Genomic DNA, 22370 nt, shown 5'->3' on the forward strand with positions numbered 1-22370 from the left:
TATGGCGCCTATCAACAACAGTGACCAGCATGACAAAGTGACTATGTGTACAGTAGAGGTACATATACGTTCACACTAAGCAACAATTCCTTGTTTGGACTTAAGACTTTCTCAGCAAGAAGAATACCTGGTCTTAGAAGTCTAACTAATGAATGGTAGTGAAGCCATGGTTATTGACGTAGAATCTACAACCACCAACTTCCTAAATAGCATAATCCTCAACAACAATCTATAAGCGCTGTCACTGTACACAGATATAGTCCTGTCCCTCGTCAAAGAGACTTCTCCTCATAATAGATGGAAAACACTGTCAAGACTACAGTGGGTCAACATGAAGAGTCGTGGACCCCACTCTCAATGGACACATCTAAAAATCATACCTACAACTATGACTCGTAGAACATAGTCAGCCCTGAAAACATATTTATAAGCAGCATTGTGTGGACTCAAGTGTTATATTTAGTAATACATTTGTATATAAATACGTATATGCGTGAAATAATAATTGATGGAAAAAACAGACCATGAATGTGAAGGAGAGTGAGGAAGGGGTATATAAGAGAGATTAAAGGGAGAGAAGGAAGGAAAAGAGGTTGTAATTAAAGAACAAACTTGACACCTGTTGATCAGCCCTTCATTCTGTCATCATTAAAAAAGCTTCTCCCTGTGGCAAATGAGCGAATATGCAGAGAACTAAAGGCAGGCATTTTCCACACAATGTGTGGAAAGAGATCCTTAGGTCACACAGCTTTAAATGGGACGGCTCCATTAAATTCTTCCCCTCAGAGCTCAGGAAAACTAGAGGGAAGAAATGACAGAAAGACTGTAAGAGCCAGAGGGCATGGAGAACACCAGGAGAGCAAAGGGCCTCTGAATTAATGACCAAGACTCATAGGAACTCACAGAGATGGATGCATCAAGCACATGGCCTATATGGGTCTGCACCTGTTCCTATGCATGTATATACAGCCTTCTACTTAGAACTTTTACAGAACTTCTAAGTATGTCAACAATGGGACTCTGATTCTAGGAACTGCTCTTGGGTCTGTTTTCCTTTTACTGGATTGCTTTGTGCAGGCCTGATATGGTTGGGTTGTTTACCTTCTGGTGTTTTATTTTGCCAATAAGTAAATTTTCACACTAAGCATGGGCATAGTGGAAAAATACAATCTCAGACCTAAACAAATAAAATGTGAGAAAAGCAAAAGATGACGAAAAGGAAGAAAAGAAAACAAAACTCCATAACCGAAAGCAACTTGGAGAGACATAAGTGTATTTCAACTATATCATGCAGGGAATTCAGAGCAACAACCCAAAACTGGGACCTGCAGGCATGACTAAAAACAGAAGTCATAGAAGGTGCTGCTTCCTGGCTTGTTCCCGTGTTTTTCTCAGCCTGCTTATGTATCCCAGAACCACCTCCTAGGAAAGGTACTACCCAGAAAATGCTTGATCTTCACACATCAATCATTAAATAAGAAATTGCACCATTGGACTAGACCTAGGCCCCCTACACATATGTACTCACTGGGCAGCTCAGTCTTCTTATGCATCCCCTAGTAAAGGGAGTGGGCGCTGTTTCTGGCAAGGACTTTCTTGCATGTTTTTTTGATCACTTCCTCCCGGTGGGGCTGCCTTGTCAGGCCATAGTTGTAGAGTTTGGACTCATTCAATCCTGGTGTGCCTTGACTGTGCTGGGATGGGTTGGCTGTGGGAGGGCTCCCCTTTTCTGAGGGGGGAGGTGATGGGAAAAACAGGGAAGAGGGAAGAAAGGTGGGACTGGGAGAAGAGGAGGGAGGGGCCTACAATTAGTATGCACAGTGAATAAATAAATTAATTTTTTAAGAAGAGAACTCTTCACAAGCTTGCTTACAGGACAATATAGTGAGGACATTTCCCTGGTTGATATTCTTTGGTCTCAAAAGAGTCTAGCTTGTGTCAATGTGACATAAAAACCAGGCAGTTGTGTTCATTAATGAGCAGCTTCGCCAAGCTAGAAAGATATAAGATAGAGGAAGTTAGATCTATGATAAAGACTCTTTCCTAGGACCAAAAAATGTGGTGTAACCCCTGGAAAAAATGAAGCAGCGTGGACAAAGACAATATAGTAAAAGCAATAAAGTATATCATTCACATCCACTTTTAAAAGAGAAGAGGAAATCCATGTTTCAATATGTAGATTGGGTCTTAATACTTGTCCCGAAGAGAAAAAAACCAAAAAAACAAAAAAACAAACTATGACATTAAGAGACTATTTTGCACTAAAACTGCTTAATTTGAATAATTATATTAAATACAAAATGATAAAAAAAAAACGTAAAAAGATAAATCCTCTCCCCTAGTTGTAGAGTGTGGATGGTGAGTGGAGACAATATGAAAGCTTTAGAGACAAAACAACTGAACACTAAAACTACTTCTCAGTTAGGCAGTTCCCCTTGAGTTCTTCATGATCCTGTAAGAAACTCACTCCTTTATTCACATAAGGAAGAAATACTACCTTCCTCCCCCCTTCCTCAAATCATTGTTTCACTGTCTAGAGTGGAGTGAAATCATATCTTCTTTCTGTCATGAATTTCCTATCTTGAATGACTAAGTTCATGTCTTTTCAGAAAAAGTATTACAATAGGGAAAATAGTAACTATTTGAAACCCAACAAAAAATTCCATTGTTTAAACAAAATGAAACATGAAACAACCTACCTGACTGAGAAATTATTTTATTAAACCCCATGCATCTTGTTTGCATATTTATTATTTCTTTTCATTTGTTTTCATTTTTAAAATATGAAGATCAATAATCCTTAGGTAGGGAAAATGTCTCAATTCAGTTTGCTCTGGAATTCTTAATTTTCATTTAAGTAATTTATTCAGATTACATCTCAGTTGTACCTACTTGTACCTTCCCATTCCCCCTCTCTCCCTCTTTTATCCTATTCCCCTCCCCTAGGTCTATGGCAGAAGGGTACCTCATCTCCCACTATAAGAGCACAGCCTAATGCTTTTTCTGTATCTAAGGAGATGATCATGTGGTTGATTGGCTGAGAAACTCTTAAAGAAATGCTCAACATCTTTAGTCATCAGAGAAATGCAAATTAAAATGACTCTGAAATTCCATCTTACACCTATCAGAATGGCTAAGATAAAAAAATTCAAGTGACACCACATGCTGGCAAGGATGTGGGGCAAGGGAACACTCCTTCATTGCTGGTGGGAATGCCAACTCATATAACCACTTTGGAAATCTATCTGGCACTTTCTCAGAAAACTGAGAACAGGGCTTCCTCAAGACCCAGCTATTCCACTCCTTGGAATATACCCAGAAAATGCTCCACCACACAACAAGGACATAAGCTCAGCCATGTTCATAGCAGCCTTATTCATAATAGCCAGAACCTGGAAATGGCCTAAATGTCCCTCAGTTGAAGAATGAATAAAAAAAAACTATGGTACATATACACTATAGAATACTACACAGCTATTAAAAACAAGGAAATCTCGAAATTTGTGGACTAATGAATGGGACTAGAAATGATCATAATGAGTGAGTTAACCCAGAAGCAGAAAGACTCACATGGTATATACTCACTTATAATTGGGCACTAGCCCAAACGGCATGTCTCATGAAAGTCTTCGCTTACCAGGAGATTGTGACAGATGTGAGGACATCCTACTGAGACTCTAGGTAAGAGAAATATAGGAGATTGGAAATAGAAGGACCCAGAGGGTCCTAGAAACCTACAAGAAGAACATCATAACACATGGATCGGCGCCCAAGGGAGTCTCCTCAAACTACTGCACTAAGCAAGGACAATATAAGTAGTAAACAGCAAACCCCTACTCTGATCTACCTGATGAACAGGACATTCTCCACAGTTATGTGGAGAGCAGGGAATGACTCTGACATGAACTCTGGTGCTCCATAGTTGACCACCTCCCCTTGGTGGGGAGGCTTGATAGCACTCAAAGAAAGACTAAACAGGCTACCAAGATGAGACTTGATAGCCTATGATCATATAGTGGGGGAGGAGGTCCCCCCTCGGTCTTAGACCTATGGGAGGGGACTAAGATGAAAGCAGGAGGGAGAGAGGAATGGGAGGATACAAGTGAGGGGATAACAACTGAGTTGTAATCTGAATACATTAATAAAATTAAAATTAAAAATAAGATCACAGCCTATCAGGTCTCTTCCTGGTAGCCTGCTTACTCTTCCACTGAATGTCACCAGGTCTCTCCACCAAGGAGAAATGGTCAAATATGGGGCACCAGAGTTCATGTCCAAGTCAGCCCCTACTCTCCACACAATTGTGGAGGATATGCTGTCCATTGGCTTGATCTGAAAAGGAGTTCTAGATTTACTGCATGCATTGATTGTCCTTGGCTGGTAGAGTAGTTTGAGCTGACCCACCTGGGTCCAGATCCACCAAGCCATAATGGTCTTCTTGTAGGTTTCTAGGACCCTCTGGATCCTTCTATTTCCCCATTCTTCCTTACCCCTCTCACCTGCAATCCCAATAGGAAGTCCCAGTATCAATCTAAGTCTCAGGCTAAGTGAAGACTTTCAGGGGGCATCTCTGGAATTCTGACTCTTCCAAGTTGTAAAATGGAAGGAACCATAAAACATGTGTGTATTTCATTTTCCAGAGCCAGCATTAACTAGAAGACTGAGAGTGAATCATGGCTTTCTCACCGCTTAAGTATATGCTATAGGCACTACATTACTATTTGTCTGTTTATAGTACATTTTACCCAGGACATCACATCTAGCTATTTTTAAAAATCACTCGAATGCACATTACAAGTCACAATACAAAATTTTGAAGAGAAAATACAAGCATCAGAAAGTAGCCTCAGGTATTTTGGGAATGCTGCAACTATGAAGCCAACAGTTTTAAATAACCAAGATTACCACGTGGAGAGCTCTAAAATCTCACATACATAGCTTACAACAACTGGACAATTTACAGCAGAGACATTAGCATTGTAGAGCTGAAAATGCTGTATCGATATACTTCACTGGGTGAGCAAATATGCTATAGATAATGGATAATTCTTCAGTATTAAAAGAGAATGAGCTGGTGAATGATTAAAAGACATGAGGGAAACTAAAGTGCATGTAACCAAGTGAATGAAACCAATTTGTGTACTGAGGCTAACTACACATAATGAAAAAAGTACAACTACAGAGACAGTAAATAGAGTGGTGGTTGTCAGAGATTAGTCAGAGGGAGAGACAAATAAGTAGGCTGTAGAAGGGTTTGAGTGCAATAGAACTACCATATAGTGCAGAAATGGTGGATACATGTCATCATGTATTTGTCAAAATTCCTAGGCAGCACAGTAGCACATGTTCATACTATGTACTTAATATATAGTGTATAAAATTCAGATGATGATGCCATGTCAACAAAACCTTAGCATCCCTCATCAGTATAAACCTATGTTGTAATGCATCCATATGTAGGTGCAGATGAATGGTCTAACAAAATCTGGGCATTCAAATTAAGTTTTCTGTTTCAGAAAATAAAGTTGGTATACATACACTCAAAAATTTCATAAAAGAAATTTAAAGAATGCTTTTTGGACTCTACTACAATGCAATATGAGTTTCTTCTTGAGGTCTTTTGTTTGATAGTTTAGAAAAACTTCAATGACCAAGTCATTATGTGTTATAGTTAGCTTTATTCACTTTTATAAATTTCATCATAACTTTAGAAAATATCATTTGAGTTGTCAAACTTGATATGCAATAAGTGTACTGCAAAAAATGTATTATCCTTGCTTTAATTAAAATATTTTCTCCTTATTTTAACTTGTTGCAAACAATGGGATAGCAAATGAGAGTGTCATAATAACTGTGTACAAAAATTATGTAATGGCAGGGTGACAATAAATAAATAATAACACAATTGCTAAATTTCCATCTAACTGCTAAGAGAAAACATAAAATGAAAATCTGGTTTATAGTTAAAATGTCTGATCCTGTCTTGTGGAATAAAGTCCCTGATAGAGCACTGACTGTCAAGGCTATTTCCTTGGATGTATGTATACAGGAGAAGAATATAGAAAGCACTTTAGAAGATTAACAGAACGAAGATCCTGAAAAAGTCCATGTCCTATAATAGAAGTAAGGCCAAGAGACAGGACTAACAAAGCAATAAACAAAATGCAAAGATTCCATTGCAGTATAGGAAGAAAAAGTGGTTACTAGGTTAAAGCAACAGCAGGTCATTAAGCATTATTTTTAAACATTGCTTTTGTGTGTTCTTATGCTGTATGAAAACTAAACTATAACAATTCTACTTTGTGTAGGATTAATACCTGGGTTTCTAGGGTTTTGTCTTTACAAAGGAAGTCAATAGGCACAGAAAACAGGCAGTTTACTCAAGAGACCCTTGCAACCACTGCAGAGATAAAGTGGAGCTGCCTATCCCAAAGATGGAGTAGTAGCAAGGCACACTATGCACAGAGGAATTTCAAGTTCTTCTTAAATATTTATGAGGTAGGAGTCACATTTATGGGCTGAATCTTTCCTTCCTCTTACATACAGTGTATTATCTCCAATTTAGGGTATTTCCTTCCATAATCCTCTAGGAAAGCCCACAAGTAGAAGGAGTTCAAATGATGTTATAATGAAACCTTGGTCTCTCGAGGATATGTCCCCTTCATTAGTGCAAATGAGTGGCAAATGTGGTGGCAACTTAGCTTTGACACAGCAGGAACAACCTATTTGCCATCTCAAGGGCATTTAACCACCAAAGGGCATTGACTATAGGAGCTACAAGTACCAAGACAGAGCTGTAGCTTTCCTAATTACTTCCTATCTGGCTGGATTTTTGGAGGCAGCTGAAGGTCCTTTGATGAATTTCAAAGCTGTCATTTGAGGCATTTTGTTATTTTTAACATTAACATTTTTCAGGGTTTTATCACACCCCAGACACACAAACAGAACCAGGATATAGGTTATGTGGAGACCCTTCCTCCCCACTCCATAATCAATGCCTGCCTTCCACCTAACAGAATACCACCGTCCTTTAGTAAGAGAAGATGAGTAAATAGATTCTGATGTAAGGCTTTTGATTATTTGTTGCTTGGTTTTCTTTGGTCTGATTACTTCAAAATGAAGTTGGACGTAACTGATTTACTTATTTCTTAAGGAAGTAAAGATTTAAATTAGCTTACAATTTAGAACGCATTAACCACGATGGAGACAGCGTGCAAACAGGGGGTCAAGAAGTGTTGTCACATTGTATCCACAGTCAGTGACGCATGGTGGGGTACCAGTCAAAATGGTAGTTTATGGAGCAAAGACTTTAATATAGATTAAAGAAGAGTCATAAACAAGTATAGAGATGCATAGGAAAAAACAGTATACAACCCAGACAACTCTTGAGACTGGTGAACAAATGTCTTAGCCATATCTATGACTTTTATGACTTTGACATTACATTGTTCAAAGGACTTACAAACACCACCTTTCCTTGTATGTAAGGTCAGTGCTTGGTTTCAGAAGTGTTATGGATATGAATACAGGATGAAAAGTTAAGCCATTGGTGGAAAGAATAGAGAAGAAATCTTTACTGTAGCCGGTCACAGAAATTAGAACATTTTCACTATAATCCAAATTTCCATCATATTTGTATATGCTAGCAAATCATTAAAGCTTATGGCAGATTCTGACAGATATTTAATGATCGTTTAGGAATATCAAGAATACATTCCTCAGCTATCAGGTATCTATACAGTATTTTTGCTTAAATAATAGCCCACTGGTGCTAGATTTTCAAATTCACTTTGTTTTGTAGGATGTCTGTTTTTATCTTAACATTTGGATTAAACCTAAGATGTCTTGCATTGTTTAAAAACAAAGAAACAATCAAGCAACAAACTCTGAGACTTTATATGAAAAACATGACAAAACATAAAACAACAATTTCAAGAAAGAATCTAATGATGGCACAGATTAAAGTAGTGAACTTGTAAATGTTAATTAAGAACAATTATATTAACAATCTCTAAAAGAAAAAGTTACTAAGAAGTAACTCATATAAGGGTATTGCAAGTGATAGATTTTTTTTTTTTAAAGAACTTAACTTTGTATTTGAGGTGTGTTTTCTTTTTTTTTTTTTAAGAGAACTTCTGTGACATTTAGCAGGTTTAATATATGAGAAAGCTTGGTTTTAAGATGCTCTTGAGCAGCAGTATCAGAGTATCCCAGATGAGCCATTCGCCCAAAGCAGCATTCTGAGGCAGTGGGATTTGGAGACATCGCTTTATGTTGCAAGCTTCAGCAGCTGGAGATGTATTCACACCAAATTCTCAAGCAGAAAATAATTTCAGTATGGTATGAATCCAAGCTGGCCTTTATTAAAAAACACTAGCCAAGCATAATAGTGCACACCTTCAATTCAGGACACAAGAGGCAGAGGCAGGTCAATCTTGATGAGACTTAGGCCAGCCTGGTGGCGGACATACAAAGTTGCAGGCCAGCTATGGCTACATAATGAAAGCCTATCTAAAAAGAAAAATGGAGAGAGAGAGAGAGAGAGAGAGAGAGAGAGAGAGAGAGAGAGAGAGAGAGAGAGGAAGTAGAAGGAGGAGGAGGAGAAAGAGAGCATCCAAAAATGAATATGAATATGTCCTCTGAAGGTGTGAAAACATGTTTTAAAATAAATCTAAAATGATCTGTTAATTAACTGTAAATACAACATTGTTGGATTTTTCCCCCCAATTCACCTTGCTTGATTTGGGGCCAGCATTATATCTACTCTTTGTAACTAAAATAAGAAACCTATCCATACCATAAGAATCCACTGGCTGGAGACTCAACAGTATTTTTCTATTCTCTCTATTTTCTTTCTTTCTTCCCCCGCCCCCTTTATTTTTTGTTTTTTAGATCGGAAGTGATTTTTACTTCTATTTATTTCCCTTTAAGCCGATCATGAAATTTTCACAGTGATTTCTGGGGTGGGGCCACAGGAAGGCGCTATTCAGAACAATGGAGGCTGTGGCTTGGTTAGTCGGAGAAGGTGAAGCCTGGGAGGTGTAGCTGGAGGAATATGGACTGCACCTACTGGGAGAAAGGAGATGTTCTGAACAGGAGAGCTGGTATGCAATGAATGTCCTCAGCTGCTTCCAGCTTTCGCAGCTCAATCGTTACTGCTGGTTACTGCTGTGGCCGGTGAGTTGGGGATCAGCTCAGCTGCCTTGGAGTAGTCATCAGCAGTAGAGATAAAGGCTGCTGTTTTCTGCTGCTCAGCCTTTTCCACCACAAATCTTGCACTCTCTGCTTCCTGCTGAGACACTGCTTCAGTGAACTCCCGGCTTCTGTGAACTCCTTCCCAAAGGTCTGATGTGTCAGGGACACATCACCCAGGAGGAGGCCAAATGTCACCGCTCTCTCTGTGAGGTCATCGCTCACCTGCCTGGAGACCAGCTCTCCTGGATGATCAACTCTCCAGCGTCGAAGCAAGCCATCAACGACTTGAGAATCTCTGTGGTGATAGATGGTAGTGTCCTTGCTGATGCTTGTGTTGATGTGAGGAAGCAGGCAGGCCACCACCCGGAAGAGGATATGCAACGTGATGTTGACATTCTGCAGATGTTGCTGCCAGTGATGACTGGTACGGTCCGTGGTCAAAAGCGGTAAAGATAATTGGTTTCTGAACACAAGGGATGAAATAGTGAGTCCCTCCCCCTGCGACAATGTCCTATACTCCACGGAATCAAAGATGACAGCTCTGTGCCCAGCATCCATGTCATATAGAAGGCAGAGTTCAGCACGCTTCGTGCAACTGCTAAAGCCAGGCCAAACTTTCCGATGGACTCAAACAACTTGGCAGCCATGATTGCTTCTGTGGCATCACTCACACCAGCTTTCACTCAAGACAAATAGTCTCAATTTTTGGCTAAACTTGGAGGCCTCACATTTTCTACGGCAAATGGGTATTTTGATGCAATGCTCATGAAAATACCAACATGATTCTTTGCAGACATGGAAAGAACAATTCTAAACTGCAGATGGAAAAACAACCCAGAATAGCTAAAACAATCCTATACAACAGAACTTCTGAGGTATCTCCATCTGTAACTTCAAGTTCTACTACAGAGCAATCATAACAAAAACTGCGTGGTACTGGCATAGAAATAAACTGGTTACTCAATAATCCCACACACCTATGCACAGTTCCTTTTTGACAAAAGAGCCAAAACAATAAAGTGGAAAAAAAAAAAAAAAAAAACCCAGCATCTTCAACAAATGGTGCTGGTCTAATTGGATGTGCTCATGTAGAAAATGCAAATAGATCCATATAGATCACCCTGCACCACACTCAAATCCAAGTGGATCAAAGACCTCAACATAAAACCAGATACATTAAATCTATTAGAAGAGAAAGTGGGGATCAACCTTTAACTCATTAGTACAGGGGACAACTTCCTGTACAGAACACCAGTAGCTCAGGCCCTACGATCAACAATTAATGAGGCCTCTTGAAACTGAAAAGCTTCTGTGAGGCAAAGGATGCTGTCATACTCCCAACATTCACTGGTACATAATAGGTGTCACCATTTCATAATGGGGCATTGAGAGGCAACATGTACCAAAGCCAGACCAAATCACAGCAGGATGAATATAGCAAGTGCTACAGCTCCATGTTCTGTGTCCAATGCTTCTGCCCTTGCAGTTTTGCTGACTGCCCTCTACCTCTCCTTCTTAGGGTGATTCTAGGCCCTTGTGCATTTCTTCTTGGGGGATAGCCCTTATCTCTGAACCTCTAACGTCTTGGTGTTTACACTCCAGCTTACGTTTTTAACCCACAACTTCAGGCAATGGCATTGTAGACTTCTCAAGGGGCATCCCAATGGCATGTCTCTCTGTCTCTGTGAACCTCTGCAAGAAGATGCCGCAGCCCCAATTACCCAGTTTTCTTTGATGACTCTAATCCCAGAACTATGTGGACAACAATTCGAAGTTTGTCTGTTGGGAAAGAATAAAACTTGCCTTCCTTGAATCACATTGCACAACCCCACGCCACCCAAATCACTTTTGCAGCAGATTCTGTTTTTTTTCATTTGTAAGAGTGAACTATTCCTTAAACAATTTCCTTTCACTGGTTGGAAATTTAACAAGGTGTGGTCTTGTACTTAGGACTCTTCCATTTTATGACACTTCAAGTCAGCCTTTCCCTGATTACCACGTATGTTTCAGCCCAAACCTTGCCTGCATCTTAAAGTTTCCTGGTACTCCTTTTCTCTTCCAAGTGTTCATTTTGTGTTTCTCTTTGCCCCACTATGTAAAAGTATCTCTATTCTCCAGATGTAATTTTCACCTCAAATGCTTCTGTCTGCTAACCTAGTCCTAGTCCTAGCATATTCAGCCCGCCATACAGTTTTATCTAGGCTGAGAATGTTTTCATCCTCTGAGACTTACTACTGAATAACCTCATCCTTTCTAGCTCTTCTTGAACTCTGGCTGGATGAATTAACTCAGCTGTTCTGGCTCAAACTCCTCTCCAAGATGACTGATTCAAAACTGGCTTCTCTCAGCTTTTGACTGAATTGCTCTTTTTGGCTTCAAACTAAGTCTATCAATCTGTTCTAATCTTGTTATAATTAAAGAAAAGCTTGAACTGTCCAATTTTACAAGAGAAAACTCAGGATTCAGATGCTGGGGTGAAAACCTACTAGCTCAGAGAGGCAGAGAAAACACTCAGCTCACCTTCCTACTCAGATCCCATCCCAAAGGAAAAAGCCAAATACCAAAAGCTAAAAGCCAAAAGCTTGCTTGCTCAACTGACAGCCCAGGAGGAAAAAGCCCAAAATCACCACCATTACCTCTTCCTCCTCCTCCTCTTCTTCCTCCTCCTCTTCTTACTTCTATGCTTTCTTCTCTTCCTTCTCCTCCTCTTCTCCCTTCTCCTCCTCTTCTTACTTCTATGCTTCCTTTTCTTCCTTCTCCTCCTCTTCTCCCTTCTCCTCCACACTGTCTTAAATACTCTTCTCCCAAACTCCTTCCTTTCTACTTTTCTATTAGTTGGTGTTTTTGCCCTGCCTCTTGACCTAGAGTTAAATTTATTAAGTCCTGTGTACAGAAAGTTCTTGGATTAAAGGTGTGTTCTAGGGTGCAGCCACACCATAATCACCTGTTTACAATAAACAGTAAGATCTTGGATTAGAGGGGTATGTGCTAGGGCTGAACCGCACAAAACAACAAACAGGTTTTAACAATTCACAATCTCAGGCTTTACAATGGGATCAAACATCCTACAGCATAATCTTCTAGCGTCTTCTCATTCTGTGCCTTGTTCTCTCTTTACTCGTTTTCTTTTCAACCTGTCTATGTAAAACTCTCCTAGTAAAACTGCCTCTGAACTCCACAAAATGAACTGCCATGAACTCAACTCCATTCATGACTCTCAACTCCCAGAGTCAACTGAACTGCCTGAACAGAGCTTACTAGAAGTCAGAATCCTGCATGCCTTTTTGTGTGTGTGTGTGTGAGTGCTTGGATTAAAGGTATATACCACTAAGCATGGACATAAGCATTTCGTTAGCTAAAACTTGCTCTGTACCAGCCTGGCTTTAAACTCAGAGACCTGATTGCCTCTGTCTCCTGGGTTTAAAGGCATGTCCATATTCCAGCCAGAGTAACCATATTGCTGGATTAAAATTACTCTACACCAGTAGCTCTTTTGCTTTGTAGACCTACATATGAGTGATTATTAAAAACCATAAAGCAGTCAATAGTGGGGTGGCTTGAAATATCTTTCAACAAAAAATTTTTTCCCATTACTTTTAAATTTATTCTTAGCAAGTTCTTAGGAGAAAAACTGAGATCAACCACATTCTTTACCAAAACATCACAGGACCAGGTTTGTAGCCCAGTTGCTTTTATTATTCATATCCTTCTGAAAAATTTCGAGCCATACCTTTATAGTTAGCATGGATGTTAGTAGTATTCCCTTTCAACTTTCTATTAGAAAATCTAATGAAGCTGAAAGTATTACATTCAAATTTATTTCTAGTCCAAAGTCCTCAAGTATTGCACAATTTTATAAAGCAGAGTATGAGCTGATTCTTTACAACAATGGAGCATACTGTCAGATAGAAAATTTGTATTATGGTTTTCTTTCATTGGTTTTGTGTGTGTGTGTGTGTGTGTGTGTTTGTCTGTTATTTGTTTGTTTGTTTGAGACAAGGTCTCACTAGGTAGCCCTGGCTGTCCTGAAATTCTCTATGTGGACTAGGTTAGCCTAGAACTATAGATACATCAGCTTTACACTTCCCGAGTGCTGGTTAAAGGCTGCTGTGCACAGCTTTGTATTAGTTACTTTTTATTTGACATTATAACATAGCAAGGCAAATTATAAGAGAGAGGACTTATTTTAGGCTTACAGTTTCTGGGGGAGATGAGCCCATCAGCTTCATAGTATGGGGGTATGGCAATAGTCAGGGATGATGGCGGGAACAACTAAGAGCTCACCCCTGGAACTGTGACCTGGAAGCAGAAACAGTGGGATGAGAATGTCACATGGCTCATGAAACCTCAAAACATATTTGAGGCCTTGGTGCCATATATGTCCCAGCAACAGCAAAACCAGGCCTCCTAAGCCTCACTACATAGCACCCCAAGTTGAGTCTAAATAGTCCAATGATAGATATAATGGGAGACATCTCATTCAAATCAGTACACGTGTCTTTGGAAGATGACCATGACTTTGCTCCATAAAACTTGTCTCGCAATAATAATTTATTCTTTTTACTTTCATCCATGGAAAGTATTTTAAATATGGGTTACCTTTCAAAGAAGTACACACATATCCAGGTTCATTTATATGGCAGAGGTGTCAGATTAAGTTATTTTGTTACTGGAAGTGTCTGGGCCATTCACCAGAGTCACCAGAGAAATCTGGGATCTCTCTTGGTGTTGTATTTTCAGACTCATCATTCAAACAGCTTTAGAGGAAGTGTTAGTTCTCATGAATTAGAGAAGTCAACCAGCCTAGTGATGTACGAGATCAGGTACAGTCTTAGATTACCAATGGTATGACATGTGATATCTTCCTTATATATGACCTATGACCCCTTTGTACTGAATGTATGATCCGTTAGCCCTTATCATATTTCTCAATCTAGACAGGAGGCAAGCAAAATAGCACCCAGGATAAATTCTTCATTTAAAGCAGGTTTTCTGGATTAGGAAAGGCTCTTTATAATACAACACACCCAACTTGAGCTTATGTTCTGGTAACCTAGGGGATACTAAACAAAAAAACCCTCATATTTCTGGGAAGGAAATGGCATCAGAAAGTTCTTTTTCTTTAGCCTGTGTCACAGGAACTGAAATGTAAAAGCATACAGGGTGCAGGCTGGTAGAAAGCAGACCAGTGTGGAGTTAATGGGTGTAAATTGGGGAAAAAAAGTTCTATCTCAGCTAGTTTGTTTTCCTGGATGAAACTCCACCTCCTGTCTGTTTTTGAAATTTCATGTAGTTATAGAACTATATATTGCATTAATATCATTAAAATGAAACAATGGACATCAGTAATTCTCTTAGTCAGTTATTAGAATTGAAAAGCATAAAAATATTTTTAAACTTTGCATATTTGTAGATTGGATCACTAATGAACCTGAGTATATACAAAGACCACAGATATTAGAATAGTAAACCTATAGAAAAAAATCACATGAAAAATAGAAATTATGTTGAAGAGAAAAATATAAACTATTATATAATTAGATTCAACAACAGAAAATGAATTATATGTGATAAACATGGACTTATTTCATACATGAAAAAGAATTTAAAGCATTCAAAACTAAAAAAAAGGGTAATTTATGATATTAAAAATCTAAAAATCAAAAACCACATGATCTTCTCAATACATGCATGAAAAGTCTAACTGGTGCCAGTGATTAGCTCAGATGGTAAAGGTGTTTGCTGAGAGTGGAAAAAATAGTCTTCTCCAGGGAAGAGTCCTCAATTGTTTATCCAATACCAAGTGACTTTGAAGTTATATTATTTTAAATTTCTCAAGTAATACTAGCACACAGGAGTAAATTATGGAATACATTTGTCTCAGTATCAGTTTATACTTCTTGGATTTTTTTTTCTTTTTTGCTCTATTTTCCTGTCTATTGATTTATTTGGGCTTAGTTTGGTTTCTTTTTAATTTTGTCCAATTATTATTATTGTTGTTGTTGTCTTTACAAGCCTGTTTGTATTCTAATGTGGCTTTGGCTGGGTGGAACAAGTGCGGAGGATATGGGAGGAGCTAGAAGAGAGGAAACGATAATCAGAATATATTAAAACATTTATTTTCAATAGAAAAGAATTATGGCTCACATTCAGAAAATAAAACCTAAGATATCCTTGAAAAAGCCCAGATACTAGACTACTAAAGGCTTAAAGCCCTAATGACAGCTGTAAGAGGAATGACTCACAAAAGAGTGGACAACAATAAGGACAGGGGATGGGAAGCAGAAAGAGATTCTGAAGAGATCAAGCCTGTAACCCCAGCACCTGGGGCAAAGGCAGGTGAGTTCTGTGAGTTCTAGGCTACACAGAGAAACCCTGTTTCAAAACCCAAAGGGGAGGGAGGGAGGGAGGGAGGAAGACAGAGAGAGAGAGAGAGAGAGAGAGAGAGAGAGAGAGAGAGAGAGAAAGGGGAAGAAAGAGAGGAGGAGGAGGAAGAGGAGAAGGAGGAAGAAGAAGAGGAGGAGGAGGAAAAAGAGGAGGAGGAAGAAGAGGAGGAGGAAGAAGAGGAGGAGGAGGAAGAGGAGGACGAGAGGAGAGGAGAAGAGAGGAGAGGAGAGAGGTGAGAGAGATACCGAAGTTGAAAAATATGACAACTGAAATAAAAAATTCAGTAAATGTGGTAAAAAAAAAATATATATACTTGAGTTGTGAGGTAAAGGAATCAAGGAACCTGAAAATAAATCAATTGAGATCATCTAGTTTAAAGAGATGGTATTTTTAAAGGAATAAGGAAAATGAACAGAGGTTATGTGGGATAGAGTCACTGTTTTTCACCATATGTAGCGTATCGAAGTCATTATGTCCGAGTAAGTAACTTGGAAACCTGCAAGCAGTAGGGAGGCCAAAACATTAACACCTTTTCCATGTGTCAATAACTGAAAAGTGAGAACAATTTGTGCCTCTGGGAAACTGAACTGAATCACACTCAGAGTAATTTTATATAACCTTCAGAGATGGTTACATATTTTTTGCCAGCCTCATCTAGTGTGTATGTTAAAACAAAACAAAAAACAAAAAAAAACAAAACTGATGCTCCATTACAGACATTCCCTGATTCTAGTGATATAAAGTATAAGTAAAAGAATTACTACTACAAAAGACTCAAATATCAGTTGAGTGAATGAAAACAGAACAAGATTGATCACTTAGAAAGCTGAAGAAAAAGCTTTAAGCAAGGTAGGGTCCACAAGGTTAAAATACATTGAAATTTATTTGACGTGCTTTCTGCTACAAAGTTTGGTGCCATTTTTATGTCTTTAATGGTTTTATGATTATCCTAGTAGAATGAAAATAACTAAATATGTATTCATTGACAAGGACCTTGTTTATGTGTGGTTCCATGATAGTTTGAATTTCCTAGAAACGTATGGTTATTTGTCTAACTTTTATTTAAGAATCTAGAAAAATAAGGAAGCAGCTTTGTGACAATTTCCTTCTAATGCAGAAACACAGAACTCAACTTAAAAGATGACCAATTTATAAGTTATTTTTTAAACGTTACAATTATTACACTTTATAAAATCTATATTAGGTGCAATAAGACTACTGTCAAGTTATTTAGCTCTGTCCTGGGAATGTTGACTTTACCCTCAAAACAGCTTGTTAAATTGGATAGAGTTTATTGACCATAGAAAGTGCTAAATTTTTTCAGTCCATGACATTTATGTGTACATTCTCCTCCCTAAATAAGTGTGTTAAACATAATCCAAAAGTAAATTGCCAAATATAAAAATTTCCGTTTCTCTACAGCTCTCCTGGGTGCTATGATACCCCTTCGTTTCGCTGACTTCTATACAGAAGATCAAGAACGTACATTGTGGAGGCATCAATAAAAAGTCTGATGGTCACAGTTTAGACTCAGAAACAGAAAAAGAAATAAAAACCTTGCTAGTATAGCATAGTATATTTTCCAATAAAAACATACTAAGTTTGAATTGAAAAAAGGATAACATTCAGATAAAATAACAGAATAAAATATCGGTAGTACCAGACAAAAAAATAATAGTCCAAAGGCCAAAGTTTCAAGATATTCTTTGGGAGTTCATGTACAATGGCCATGGTAATTGGTTCCAAGGGCACTGTGTATATCTACCTACAATTAGAATGAGCACTTGACAAAGAGAATCTTTAAAACTGTGCAAACCAGGGACCAGAAAGATGGCTTAGCAGTTACGAGTACTGGCTGCTCTTCTAGAGGACCAAGGTCCAATTCCTAATACTACATGGAGGCTCAAAACCATCTGTGGTTCTAGAGGTCTAACACTCTCTCATGCCTCTGTGGGTATGGTACGTACATAAACAAATTTTTTTTAAATGAAATATTCAAAAATAGCAAAATAAACATAGAAGTGAATTCTTTCACTGGTTTTGGTTTCTTTTCTTTTCTCTGGTTAAAAAAAAATAGGATTCTTTCGGGTGGGATTTAAGATATACATGTTAGGAATGAGAATATACAACTGCCAGTTTAAAAAAAAAATACTTAACATTAACACAGCTAAAACTAATAAAACAGGCCAGGATTTCCAGAAAAACTGGGATTTTATTTTCTTAAACATTTTCATTCTTTAATCTATGTTTGTATCACATAGTGAAAAAAGTCTTCAAATCTTTGCATTAACAAAGAACCACTGTTTCTTTATAGTCTATAGTAGGTAAGTGTCCACGAATCATAGTTACAGACAAATCCGTACCGTTGACTACCATTACCTTCCAGTCATGGCCCAAAGGTGAGCACTGCGATGTCCTACTACCACTGATACTGCCCATACTGTGCCTATTTTCAGACTGTCCTCTGTTGCTTATCTATTTTTTTAAGTGGCTGTTTAAGGTCAGGAAGTTGTTTATTGAATCCTCCTTCAGTTCCTCAAATATTATACTCTTCTGTGTGACGATGACTTTTGTCTATGGCTTCAGACACAGCCCATGAGAAGAAAAGTCTAAAATCCCAGGTAACCTTTGAGTGTTAAGGGGTGGGGTAAAATACATTACACTTAAAAGCTTCTTCCTCATTCCTGGAATGGGATACCAATGGGAAACTCCTCAGAGATGTTGCTCAACTCTATTTCTTTATCTCTTCCTCTGAGGCAAGAGCTTTCATCCTTCCTGTTCATATTTTGCCCGTCCTGCCAGAGCTTTGTGGCTGGTTTTGGAGTCTTTCGTACTTACCTTAGGCCTAGCATGAAATCAGTATGCACTTCTTGTTTTACGTTTAATTGAATCTCTGCATTGCGGTAAGTAATTGTTACCTCAGTGGTACAGTATTAACTCTTCAAGTATTTTAATGGAAACTGCGTCATTATTTTATACATATACTATGTGTGGTAGTTTGAATAGTGCAGAAAATTGTAAAAGCTGTGTAGGCATTTTCTACTACTATCTCTGAAAGTTTTATGCAAATCTAAAACCAAAACAGAAAAATTACTGTTTGTAGCTCTTTGTTAATCCTTTAATACCATACCGATGAAATTTGCTTCCATGTTCAACTACACAGTTTAGAGTGGTCATTAAAGTTACATGATAAGTGGAAATCAATGACCTGTACAGGTTGTGTTCAATTACAAAAGCTAAATTTCATATATACTATTAAGTCAGAGAAACATCAAATTCACAGGAAAAAAAAAAAAAAAAGGGAGAGGAAGCATGAGTGAGGGAGTGCGGGCGAGAAGAGGAAATGAGTCTGGGAAGGGGGGAAGAAGGGAAGGATGAAAGAAAGAAAGGAAGGAAGGAAGAAAAGAACAAAACAATAAAATAAGCATCGTTTTATTATTAGATTTAACAAAGTGTTTTATTAAAATTATACACAAAAAAAACGAAGCAGAAACTGTGATACGGTGAGAAGAGGACTGAAGACCAACAGAACAACTAACCAAATTATCACACAACTTTCCATAAAAAAAGGAAGGAAACAGAACTTCAATACAGTTTTAAGAATTTTCTAGTAGCATTCAGATTATTTATTTATTTAATAGCCTCATGTTTGTTATAGTATTTTACCCCACGCTCTAAAATAAATTCTTACAAATCTTACAAAAATAACCTCAGTAAAAAGCATATCGAAATTAAATCAACAAGTAACTGACATTCAATTTGTACTCAAATACTTTGTAATTTTATTAAAAGAGACAACTTAAAAAATTTTTATTTGAATTCCTGACGAACGGTGAATTCAATAGTGCATTTAAAGTTATATTTGTGATACAACAAGAGCTTTATGCTATCAAAGGTATGTACCTAAAGTGTTCTTTATTTAATGCAGAACTTTGACATTGTAGTGTTTGAATAAGAATGTCTGGTTTCCAATTGTTAGAACTGTTTGGCAAAGGGCTAGATGTGGTTTGTTAAAGGAAGTTAGTCTTGGAGTGAACTTTGACATTTCAAAAACCCTTACCCTATTCAATTACCTCTCCCTTTCTCTCTTTGCATCATGGGTGTGGTCATGTAAACTCTCAGCTGCTCTTTCAGCTCCATGTCTGCTGGGGTTGTGGCATGTTCCCTGTTATGAGCGCTGTGGACTCTGACCCTCTGAAACACTGAGCTCCAATTAGAAGCTCTGTTCTATGAGCTGCCTTGGGCATGGTGTCTCTGCACACCAGCAGAAAAGTAACAGCGTCAGTCACTACTTATCATCTTTTCAAAAACCAATTTCAAACCTCCTCTGGGAATTATCTTCAGGATCTCTTTTGAACTGAATTAAGTATTTTTGATTTTAGAAAACTTTATTTTGAGAATTTAGATTTAACATTTGAAACTGTCAAAATATCTCACCTTAAATATCATGAGTTTTTAGTGTTTATATAAATAACTTAGGTGAGAAATAAAATTACCAATGTGTTTAGGGTTTTTTGTTTCATTTAGGTTAGACTTTAAAAAATGTAAAACATTTGTAATAAAGTTATGACTGGGGAGATGAGACTATTTCCAACCACTTCTTTAGAATAAATATCAATCTGCTGCTTAAGTTATTATTGGCTTCTTTCTTTTTAAAGAGTTATGCTCCAATTAGGTATCTTATACCATCAAGTGAAATCTCCAGTACCATCAATAGGTTACATCTGGTTGAGTCATTGGCCAAAGGGATCTCATCGACCCTATCTCTCAAAACTCAGGAAGCTGTGAGGAAAAGTAGTCAGAAAGACTGCAAGCATCAGAGTTGATGGATGACTCCAAGCAAACAGTATTATCCATACTCAACAAGGTCGATGCACATATGAACTCACAGAGACCATGACAGCACCAAGAACACCTACACAATTTGAAATCACACAAAATTCCATCGTGGTGAAGGGGGAAGTGAATAAAAAGCTTCACCCCCAAGCAAGAAGCTATTTGTAATTGATACCAGCTGCGAGAGGGAAAACCAGTGGAAAGTCACTAGGCAGACCAAGAGCTCTTGTGGAGACATCTCATGCCTAGAAATAGGTGGTCAACAGAAAATGGGCTTCATTTTTTGACATTATACTATAATTGCAGCATTTCCCCATTTCTTTCCCCATTTTGAATCCTCCCAAGTACTTCTCTTTGCTCTCTTTCAAATTCCTGGCCTAGTTCTTCATTCGTTAATATTTCATCTATGTATGTGTATGTGTGTGTGTGTGTGTGTGTGTGTGTGTGTGTGTGTGTGTGTTTGTATTCCTAAATGCAGCCTGATCAATCTGTATGGTATTACTTCTATGTTTGTTTTTAGGGATGATCAATTGGTAAAGGATAACCATGTTTTTGTGTATAGACTTTTTGTTTTGAATTGACTATCTTTGTCTTCTTGGTTTACTTTTTGTATGTTTGTTCTTGTTTTATGATGGTTTTATTGAGGGAGATGGAGACAGGAAGAGAAAGAGAGAGAGAGAGAGAGAGAGGAGAACATGAAGTTTAGTAAGTGGAGAAGTGGGAAGGATCTGGGAGGAGTTGGGGGGAGGAGCAAGACTATAATCAAAATATACTATGTAAAAATAACTAAAAGAATATGAACAAAATAGTAAACTATTGTCTGTGTATATGTGTGTATGTGTGTGTGTGGACGCGCAGGCACGCATGCGCTTATTATAGTTTTTGTGTGGGTTCATGTATATGGGCAGGTATCCCTAAGAAACCACAAGAAGAATAAAAATCTCCTGCAGTTGGATTTACAAGAAGCTGTGTGACCCACCAGGATGGGGGAAATTGAACTTCAATTATATGAAAGAACAGGAAGCTCTTTTAAACAGCAATCTCTCTTTCCAGTCCTTATCATCTACTTCTAATATGCCATCAATATGCTGTATCTTTTAAATATTGAGGTAAATTTTTATGTCAAAATTCCACAAAATATAAAGTCTTATGTTCTAGCAGTTTCCAGGTTATTTTGTATATTGGTTCTAGTAAATTAAGGAAACCATTATTTTGAACACATTTGATGTCTGCCTTTGTTCAAAATCATGAATGAAAAAAATTAATTAATTTTTATAAAGTAATGAAAAGACTAAAATAATATAATCATAGATTTGTAGTCATAATGTTATTGATTGGTGAGATTTAATGACATTAGGTCTCTAAGAATGGATTGATATAATCAAAGAAGTGAATCAAGTATGATAAAAAGAAAAAAATTCAGAACAAAATATTAAGTAATTGTGCAAAAATAATAGCACTGAATGTCATCAAAAGTTTTCCAAACAGTTTTAACAGATAACAGAAGAGTAGAGATCCCACTCTTAGCATCTTTATTCACACTGAGCTACACCTGATACCTGATGAACTGAGGGGCTGTCACTGGCCAGGGCAAATATAGCAACTCAATACAAGAAGATATAGCAACTGAATCATAAAACATCACCTCTCATGGCTGAAAAACACAGAGAAAATATTACAACCGTTTTTTGTTTTTTGGAATCACACTTCTTTAAAACACTAATATTAAAAACATCAGGCAAATTCTTTACATAACCAAAGATATAGAGATTACACTTTTAGTGAGTGAAAATAACTGTCAAGATAAATTCCTTTACCTACTGTAAAATTGATAGATAAAATTGTCATTAAGCAGACAACCTGAAAGTTTGTTACTAAGACACCAATCCCAAGGCAAATTGCATTAATGATTTTCAATGATTAGAAAATACATAGGTGAAAAAAATGAGAAA

General features: G+C 37.7%; 1 pseudogene; it reads right to left on the reverse strand.

Annotated features, from left to right (window-relative positions):
- Positions 1–8986: 8986 nt before the first annotated feature.
- Positions 8987–9842, reverse strand: LOC127202308 (prohibitin 1-like; annotated as a pseudogene).
- Positions 9843–22370: the final 12528 nt, after the last annotated feature.

This window comes from Acomys russatus, chromosome 18 (genome assembly GCF_903995435.1).
Source record: "Acomys russatus chromosome 18, mAcoRus1.1, whole genome shotgun sequence".
In the NCBI taxonomy this organism is placed as follows: domain Eukaryota; kingdom Metazoa; phylum Chordata; class Mammalia; order Rodentia; family Muridae; genus Acomys; species Acomys russatus.